The 8,553-nt window shown below is 39.9% G+C and overlaps 1 pseudogene; it reads left to right on the forward strand.

The window, feature by feature from the left end:
- The first annotated feature begins 366 nt into the window (after window positions 1-366).
- On the forward strand, window positions 367-2,160 carry LOC143271727 (RE1-silencing transcription factor pseudogene; annotated as a pseudogene).
- Window positions 2,161-8,553: the final 6,393 nt, after the last annotated feature.

Consider the following 8,553-nt stretch of genomic DNA (forward strand, 5'->3'; position numbering starts at 1 on the left):
CCACAAACCCAGCCCTACAGAAAGCACTAGAAGGGAAAATTCAACCCAAAGAAGCTAAACACATCCATGAAAATTCAGGCAATAGATAATCCCACACCAATATACACCAAAGAAGGACAACACAACACAACCACAGAAAATAACAGGAATTAACAATCACTGGTCATTAATATCCATCAATATCAAAGGTCTCAACTCACCTATAAAAAGACGCAGGCTAACAGAATGGATAAGAAAACAGGATCCATCCATCTGTTGCATACAAGAAACACAACTTCAAAGACAGACACTACCTCCGAGTAAAGGACTGGGAAAAGGTTTTCCAAGCAAATGGACCTAAGAAACAAGCTGGTGTAGCTATCCTAATATCTAGAGAAAAAGGATGTTTCAAAAGAGAAGAAGTCTTGTGGCAATGCCTCAGTGGTCCAGGTAACTACCAGAACTCGGAAATCCGCAACGGAGACTAAGGCAGCAGAGATGAAACACATAGATGTACATACAGGAAATAGTAAAGAAAAAGTCAGTAAAGCCAAGAAGAACAAAAGAAAGGTGGATGCTGAAGCCCATCCGTCAGATGAGCCTGTGAATGAGGAACCAGTGACAAAAAAAAAAAAAAAGATGGAAAGCAAATCCAAAAATAGTACCAAGGTGCCAAAGGATGACAGCAAGACGGAGGAGACTAAGGGGGACAATAAAAGCAAAATACTTCCATTAAAAAAGATGCAAAGAAGAAACCTCAAAAAGGTAAATCAAGTGAGAAGGGCAGCAGACCTGCTCAGGAGACGCAGAAGGAGAAGGCTCCGGCAGAGCCTCCTTCCATGGAGCTGGCTCAGGAGGAGGTCTCTTCTGGTCCTGCGCTCACTCAGGTGGTGTTCACCCCTACAGGCTCTACTCAGCCTGGGCTTCCTTCTCCCATGGATATTGCTCAGACTGGGCCTGCTCAGATGGAGCTGCCTTCTCCCATGGGGCCTGCTCAGAGGGAGCTGCCTTCTCCCCTAGAGCTTCCTCAGAGGGAGCCGCCTCCTCCCACGGAGCCTCCAAAGATGGAGCAGCCTCTTTCCATGGAGCTTACTCAGATGGAACAGCCTCCTCCCATGGAGCCTGATCGGATGGAGCCTCCTCCTCCCATGGAGCCTGATCAGATGGGGCCGCCTCCTCCCATGGAGTCTCAGTGGGGACATTGTCAGAAGAGGCTGCTTTGTCCTTTGGACCATGCTCAGGTGGAGGTTGCTCAGACAGGGCCTCCTCACATGGGATCTGTTCAGAAGGAGCCTCCTGCTGTCATGGAGCCACCTCTTCAAGTGAAACCAGTCACCAAAAGGTCTTCTCCCCGAAAAGAGAGTACCAAGGAGAGGTCGGGCATGCGGAGTGAGGTAGTGCGGCAGGAGCAAGTCCTTATTGAAGTTGGCTTAGTGCCTGTTAGAGATAGCCAGCTTCTGAAGGGAAGCAGGCATGCACAGGATCTTCCAAAGGGAAACTCAAGAAGAGATGAGACACCCAAGGACCAAGAAATTGGCTCTGATGGGAAAGGAAATAAAATGGTCCCTCTCAAGAAAGTGGGAACAGAGGAAGCTGGCAAGAGTCTAGCTACACTTGCTGCTCCCAAGGAATCTACCAGTGTCTTATCCTCGGAACAAAACTCAAATGGGTCAGGTGGTGAAACGTTACATGCTAAGTGTCAGACTGGTTCAGCTGGGCTTTGTGAAATGGAAGTGGACACTGAGCAGAACCCCGACAGTGTCCCTGTGAAAGCCTCAGCACCCGAACCGGCATCACCATTGCCTCCGGTCCCATCACCAACCGTAACGGCCTCGCCTCCTATCACTTTGGCTGAAAACGAGTCACCGGACATTGATGAAGACGAAGGCATCCACAGCCATGATGGAAGTGACCTGAGTGATAATATGTCCGAGGGAAGTGATTATTCTGGGCTGCATGGGGCTCGGCCAGTGCCACAAGAAGCAAGTTCAAAAAGTGGGAAGGAGGGGTTGGCAGTTAAAATAACGGAGGGAGAGTTTGTTTGTATTTTCTGTGATCGGTCTTTCAGAAAGGAAAAGGATTACAGCAAGCACCTCAATCGCCATCTGGTTAATGTATACTTCCTTGAAAAAGCAGCCGAGGGGCAGGAGTAGTGAGTCGGCTGGTGGAGGGCGGCTCGTCACAGTTTGTAAGCAATGCCTCACTTTTAGTTTAAGGCAGTAGACACACACAAGCTCGCTTTAATTAGTATCCAGTGCTGATTTTTAAGTGACATTATTTCCTTAGGACTGTATGTGTTACCTAGTGACTTGCAAAAACCTTAGCAAATCCTAGGGAGTTAATGTAAGAAAACAGATAATCTGTTAGCTTGTGCAGTGCAGTGAAGAAAGGCGGGATGGTAGGTGACGTTCTCTGGGGTGTCTACCTGTGTGGAACTGGTCGGGTGTTCTGCCCTTTTCACTTCACTTGCTATTTTTAGTTCCTTGTTTAGGCTGATAAAAATTGGCGTAGCAAATTACTTGAAGAATTTGCTTGCTTTATATAAGTAAAGTTAGCACTTTAATGTTTCTTTTGAGATGAGAAAAGACATTTAAATTGAAGAAAAATTCTTTCAACAGTGGACATTGTATCTGTCCAGGTAATTGCTTCCTGACTTATGGTCGATATTTTGTGCTTCTATGTTAATCATTATGAAAAGTGATTTTTGGTGGGTTTTTAATTTTTTTTTTATTTTGGTGCTTTACTGGCTTAAGATGTTGCACATGGTTTTTTGTTTTTCTTTTTTAACCTATGCAGTTAATCCCCCCTAGAGATAGCATTGTGTTTAATAGTAACACTTTATACATATATGCATGTTATTTTTTTCTTTTTGGGGGTTACTTTTAGGCTTGTTTGCAAAAGAGCCATTTTTCTTTGCTGCAGTTGTCTTTTTTGCAGAACAATAGTGTGTCCAAGTTTATGAGCAATGGAACATGCAGGTTCAATCCATTATTTTTATTTTTTTAATCTTAACCTCTTGATCTATGCCAGAAGCAGTTTCACGTAAGTTATTTTGATGGTGAGTATATGTGTAATTCTACAGCTCTCCGGGTCTGGTTTTTGCAGTAAGCCACTAGATCCCATATTGAACACAGTTTAATCTCAGTATCAGCCATTAGAGTTTTTTTTACTTTGCTGTTTCTAGCTTATTTCTTGCAGAGTGAGAAGTCATTCTTTGAAGAGTTTCTTTTTTCAATAGATGGTTGATGTTGGGATGGTTACTCAAATCAAGTGATGAGTGATGAACTCCAAGTCATCCTTGGAAATAGCAAATCTGTAGCCCAACATAATTATCCTTTAAACCAGAGAATATCACTTGTGAGAAAGCCATCATGGCCACATGGCTGATCTAGAGTGGAGTGCTGAGTTCTGGCAAACAGCTGCATCTTTCTTCCAGTGAGTACCTGAACAGGGCTGATGTGAATTATGTGCAGTCCAGATTTTAAGAATCATACTTTCTCAGGGATCTCCACAAACTAGTGGGTGTCCTCGCTGCCCCTGTGAGACAGCCTCTGTACGGGAGAGGCCTCACGTGACTTTGTCCCTGGTGTTCCTCTGGGGACACCTGAGTGAGAAACTGCATGCTCCAGAACCAGCTCTTGTGTCCTTTGGCCAATGCCGGAGTGTGAAATAGTCCAACGTGGGATTTTTCTTACTGGTAGTAAACAAAGGATGATCCCAATCGGGAATCATGACATTTTTTTTTTTTGATGGTCATATTCTGTTTTTAAATAACCTTTGTGTATTTAATTTATTTTCTTTTACCTGGCGATCTCTGGACAGGCTTCAGATTTTGACAGTTGATGAAAGATACGACAAGCATTAATGTGTAGGTGAAAAGCTTGGTGAAATTCTGAGTGAAGTTTTAGTTAAAGTTGGTTGAACTTGGGATTGACTGGGAGGCCAAAGATTTAAAAAGCAGAAGATTCTCTCAAGACACAAATTGTGTGATAATAGTGTGTTTTGTGTGTGTGAATGACAATTTGTAAATGTTGAATTCTAGGCTCCGACAATCATTGTCAGTGCAGATCAAGCTGCAAGTATTTATGTTTTAAAACTTAAATTATAAAGCTAGTTACGTCTTTCTTACAACTAGTTTTAATGTTTATGAGCATATTTTACCTACATTACCTTTTCAGGATGTTGAGAAAGATGCATCACAAGCACAGGCTGGAGGCTGGGGGCTAGATGGTTTTGAGGAAGAGGTCTTGGTGGACTCTTTCATAGAGCAAAGGGAAGCAATGCCTTCTGAGAATTGAGCTAAGTTTTAATCTAGTCTTTAAGATTAGAAGTCAAAAACAAAAATATTAAGGAAATGAAAACCTAATTGATCTTTGAAGCATTGTTATGTGGAATTGAGTGGGACTTTTGAGGCCTTTCTTCCAGAAAACAAGGACTTGGTTGTCAGGCCTATATTAGGCCTAAACCTTTGTGTCATGTAGTTGTACTTAAATCATTTCAATGGAAACTGTCTTAGTGATTGGAACTTCTAGTGCAGTTTGGAGTTCTTCCATTTGAAAAATGTGATATTTACATGGGATTGTTTGAATCTTGTTTTCTAGTCCCTCCCCATCACCACCCTCATAGTCTGAAGGTAGATTTTTCTCTTGATAAAGGAACAAAAAAGTGAATATCTTGTTTGTAAATTGGCATCTAGTAACTAGTGGTAAACTTGAAATGGTAGAATTCTTTAAAGCCTAATTCTAGGTAGCCTTAGGAAAATATATCTTTATTTTTGAACCTGTATTCACCTTGTTTTTTCAAATATCTTAAGTTATATTTTCTTTTTCAGAGCTGCTTCTTATTTGGGGCTACTTTTTTTTTTTTTTAATTGAGGCGTAATTCATAAAAGGGTACATTGTTTTGATGAGAAAAAAAAAAGATAGAGGGCACATTTCTGAGAGTGCAGTTTAAGGAAAGACAGTGGTGACATTTCTGGACACACTTAGCCAGAGGTCATGGACCATCCATGTATTCTAAGGTTAAGATTTTGGGCAGGAGCACGTCTGAAAAGGTCTGCTTTTTTTCCACAGAGTTTACCATGAAAAGGACACCATGAAAAAGCATGAGTATAAGAGTTTGCCACTAAAAGTGTCTTCCTTGCATGGTGGCTAACAAACTAAACTCAGCATGGTTTCTGGGGCTTAATTACAAGAGCTCATAAAACTTGTACCTGGTTTTCTCCAGGTACATCCTATATGGGGCAGCTTCCCACTATGCTGAGACCACATTCCAGTCTTCCAATTGTGTATCCTTCAGACCAACTCAAATCCCAGCTTAAGTACCAATGACCTCAATTGACACTGTGTGGAAGAAGGAGCAAGCCAACCCAAATCCTAACTCCCTGAATTCATGAGGTTTAATAAAACGTGATAGGGGAAAAAAAAAAGCCTCCCTGAAACCTGGTGACCCAAGGCTGCCCTCTGCATTGAGCAGGTCCCCAGAGCTAGAGTGTTGCCATCTCATTCACAGTGCCCTCCCACTCAGGCCTTGGCAGCTCTGCATGGTGGGTTACAGAGATCAAGTGGCTCAGTTCCCTATTGTGCTACATATGATCTTGTCTTAAATCTATTTGAGTACCCATTCCATCATAAAAACTTCATTAAAAATGGGTTCTATTTCAGAGGGATGTTGTGAATGTTAAACAAGATAACATATAGTATATGTATGATATGTGTATGTTATGTACTGAATAAACACAACTTATTCCTGTAATATATAAATATTAAAAAGTATATCATGTATGGTCAATAAAAAAAAAGATTTGGCCATAGAACTTTAATACATGAATGACATTACCAAGCATCTTGGGTAGGACAGATGGATATGCCATAACTCCCACAAGCTTGAACTGTGGGGTCATTTGCCTGCTGGGCCCTAAAGGATCTGAGAGTGATCTAATGATGTACATGTTTTAAATCTATAAAATTAATAAGTGAGACACAGTTTAACAATAATGGTTTAAACTACTGTTCTTTTCTACACTGGTTTTGCCCTTTGTCACGCTGTATTGGTTCTTTTCTCATTTCTGTGACAAAATAACTAACAGTTATTTGAGCTCAGAGTTTCACCCCATCAAGGCCAGGAAGGCTGGGCAGTCTGCATGGTAGGAATGTGTGGCACATATCAGTCACATCTTAGGGAATGGAGTAGAAGAAAGCCAGAACCATAGTGACTACCACTGGGGAAAGTGTATCCCCAGCTAGGCCACAGTCCCAAATGTTCCACAGCTTCTCAACACACCACCACCACCAGTGGAAGATCAAATGTTTACACTCAGGAGCCTGGGGAACCTTCCACACTCAACCCATAGTACTCATTCTCATCTTGGGAATTCTATTAGAATGCCTGACTGTTCAGGAATCTCACCACAAGGATGTTTATATGGTTCTTTTTTATTTACTAAGTTAGTGGTGTGTGGTTTGAAGTATTATTTTGGTCTTGTTGATTCACAGGAATATTCCTTCTGTCCACTGTGATGATTCAGTGGCTAGGAACATAGAAGAACTCAAATAAAGACACCTGTTGTCAGTGACATTAGTATGTGTCCTACAATATTGTCCCCAAAGGGTGCACGGAACAAATAACACAAATCTTTCCTCTTATGTGTAGTTACAAATCAAACTTTCCATTTTTATTGACAATCAATAGAAAAGGTGTTATCCTGGGGGAATGTGCCCCACAATGCCGTACAGAGGGCACCATGTCTACTGGTATTCCTTTTTGACAAGTACATAATGGCACAGAAGTTGTCAAAATATGTATACAAAGCACACATTTTTGCTAGACTATAAATTATTGATATGTTCATGTGAATTCAAATACCTTATGCATTCCATCTGTTGTTAAAAGCAACCAACTTTTTATTAGTTGTACAATTTTGAGTTAACTTTATATTCTGATTATAAGAAATATTTTAATTAGTCAATTAAAAAATAATCCCCCCCCCCAAAAAAAGAAGGAGATGCCTATTAAGGTACAGGAAACATACAGAACATCAAACAGACTCGACCAGAAAAGAAAGTCCCCTTAGCACATAGTAATCAAAACACTAAAAACACAGAATAAAAAAAGGATATTAAAAGCTTCAAGGGAAAAAGGCCAAATAACATATGAAGGAAGACCAATTAGAACAACACTTGACTGCTCAAAGGAGATATCAGAACATAAATAAGTCAGAACATAAGATAAAAACTAACAAATAAACAAATAAATAAAAGAATGACATCAGACAGCATCTGAAACCTACAGCAGAGATCTTTGTGCTTTGCTGAAAACCTATCTATTCCATAGGTTTCCACTAATGTATTTGAGAATTTCCTTGATTTAGGACTTTGTAACTATAAAAACTTGGCAAACTCTGTTTATTGACTAACAACACATTGAAAGTTTGATATGCTGTATGCATCTAGGAAGCCATCCATTTAAAAAATATTTTCCAATTTTATGAAATACAGGTTTTTAAAGTATGTCATTATGATTTTTCGAGTTTCATTGGTTACTGTTGTGAGGTCTCCCCTTTTGTTTCTAATTTTATTATTTTGTGTCTCCTATCTTTTTTGGTTAACTGGGTTAAAGATTTGTTTATCTTGTTTGTCTTTTCAAAGAAATAGCCCTAGTCTAATGACTCTAGCTCTGAACTTGCACTTTGTATTGAATCCAAACAAACTCACTTCATTCCTGCTTTTAGAGCAAATGCTTTTCAGTTTCCACTAAATACTATGTTGTACATAGGTATATCCTTTATTAGGGTAAGGTATGTTACTCCTTGCCCCAATTTCCTCAGGGCTTTTATCATGAAGTCATTGTGTTGTAGTAGAGGACTCTTTTTTTTTTTTTTTTTTTTTTTTAGGTTTTTTTTTTCCCATCACAGGCAATCCATCTTGCTCTATTCATTCACAGCTAACACAGAAAACACTTGGAAACATTTCCATATAACGTTTGACACAGAAATCATCAAATAGAAGTACACAATGTTGACAGGAGGCAGTACACTTATAATTTATAACCCCAAATGTATTCACAAATTAGAAATGGAAAGATCTACAAATGAAATTATGAAGGTTCACCAAAGTCATTTAATCTGTCAGTTTCTCATTCATTTTCATGTCTTAATAATATTCTATTGTATGAATAGGCCACATTTCATTTCTCTCCAGTATTCGATAGCTATTTGAGTTGTTCCAACCCCTTTACTATTAGCAACACACTGCTGTAAACCTTCATGTACATGTTTCATAGGTGCACATTTTCAGTAGTTTGAGGATACATTCCCAAGGGTAGAATTGTTGAGTAACAGAGTAACAATGTTTTGCATTTTGACCAACCACCAAACTGTTTTGCCAAAGTGGCACACCATTTTACAATCTCACCAAATCCCTGTTTCTAAGGCTCTGATTTTTGCACAAAAGCATTCAATCATTCTGTCAGACCAAACCAGGAAAAGCAAGCCATAGTTCAGAGCTGTTCTATTCCATCTACTATGCAAAGCCATTCCTGGCATTTGCAACTCTCAGCCCTTTTGAGTATTCTTGC

The sequence above is a fragment of the Peromyscus maniculatus genome, chromosome 2 (genome assembly GCF_049852395.1).
Source record: "Peromyscus maniculatus bairdii isolate BWxNUB_F1_BW_parent chromosome 2, HU_Pman_BW_mat_3.1, whole genome shotgun sequence".
Lineage (NCBI taxonomy): Eukaryota > Metazoa > Chordata > Mammalia > Rodentia > Cricetidae > Peromyscus > Peromyscus maniculatus.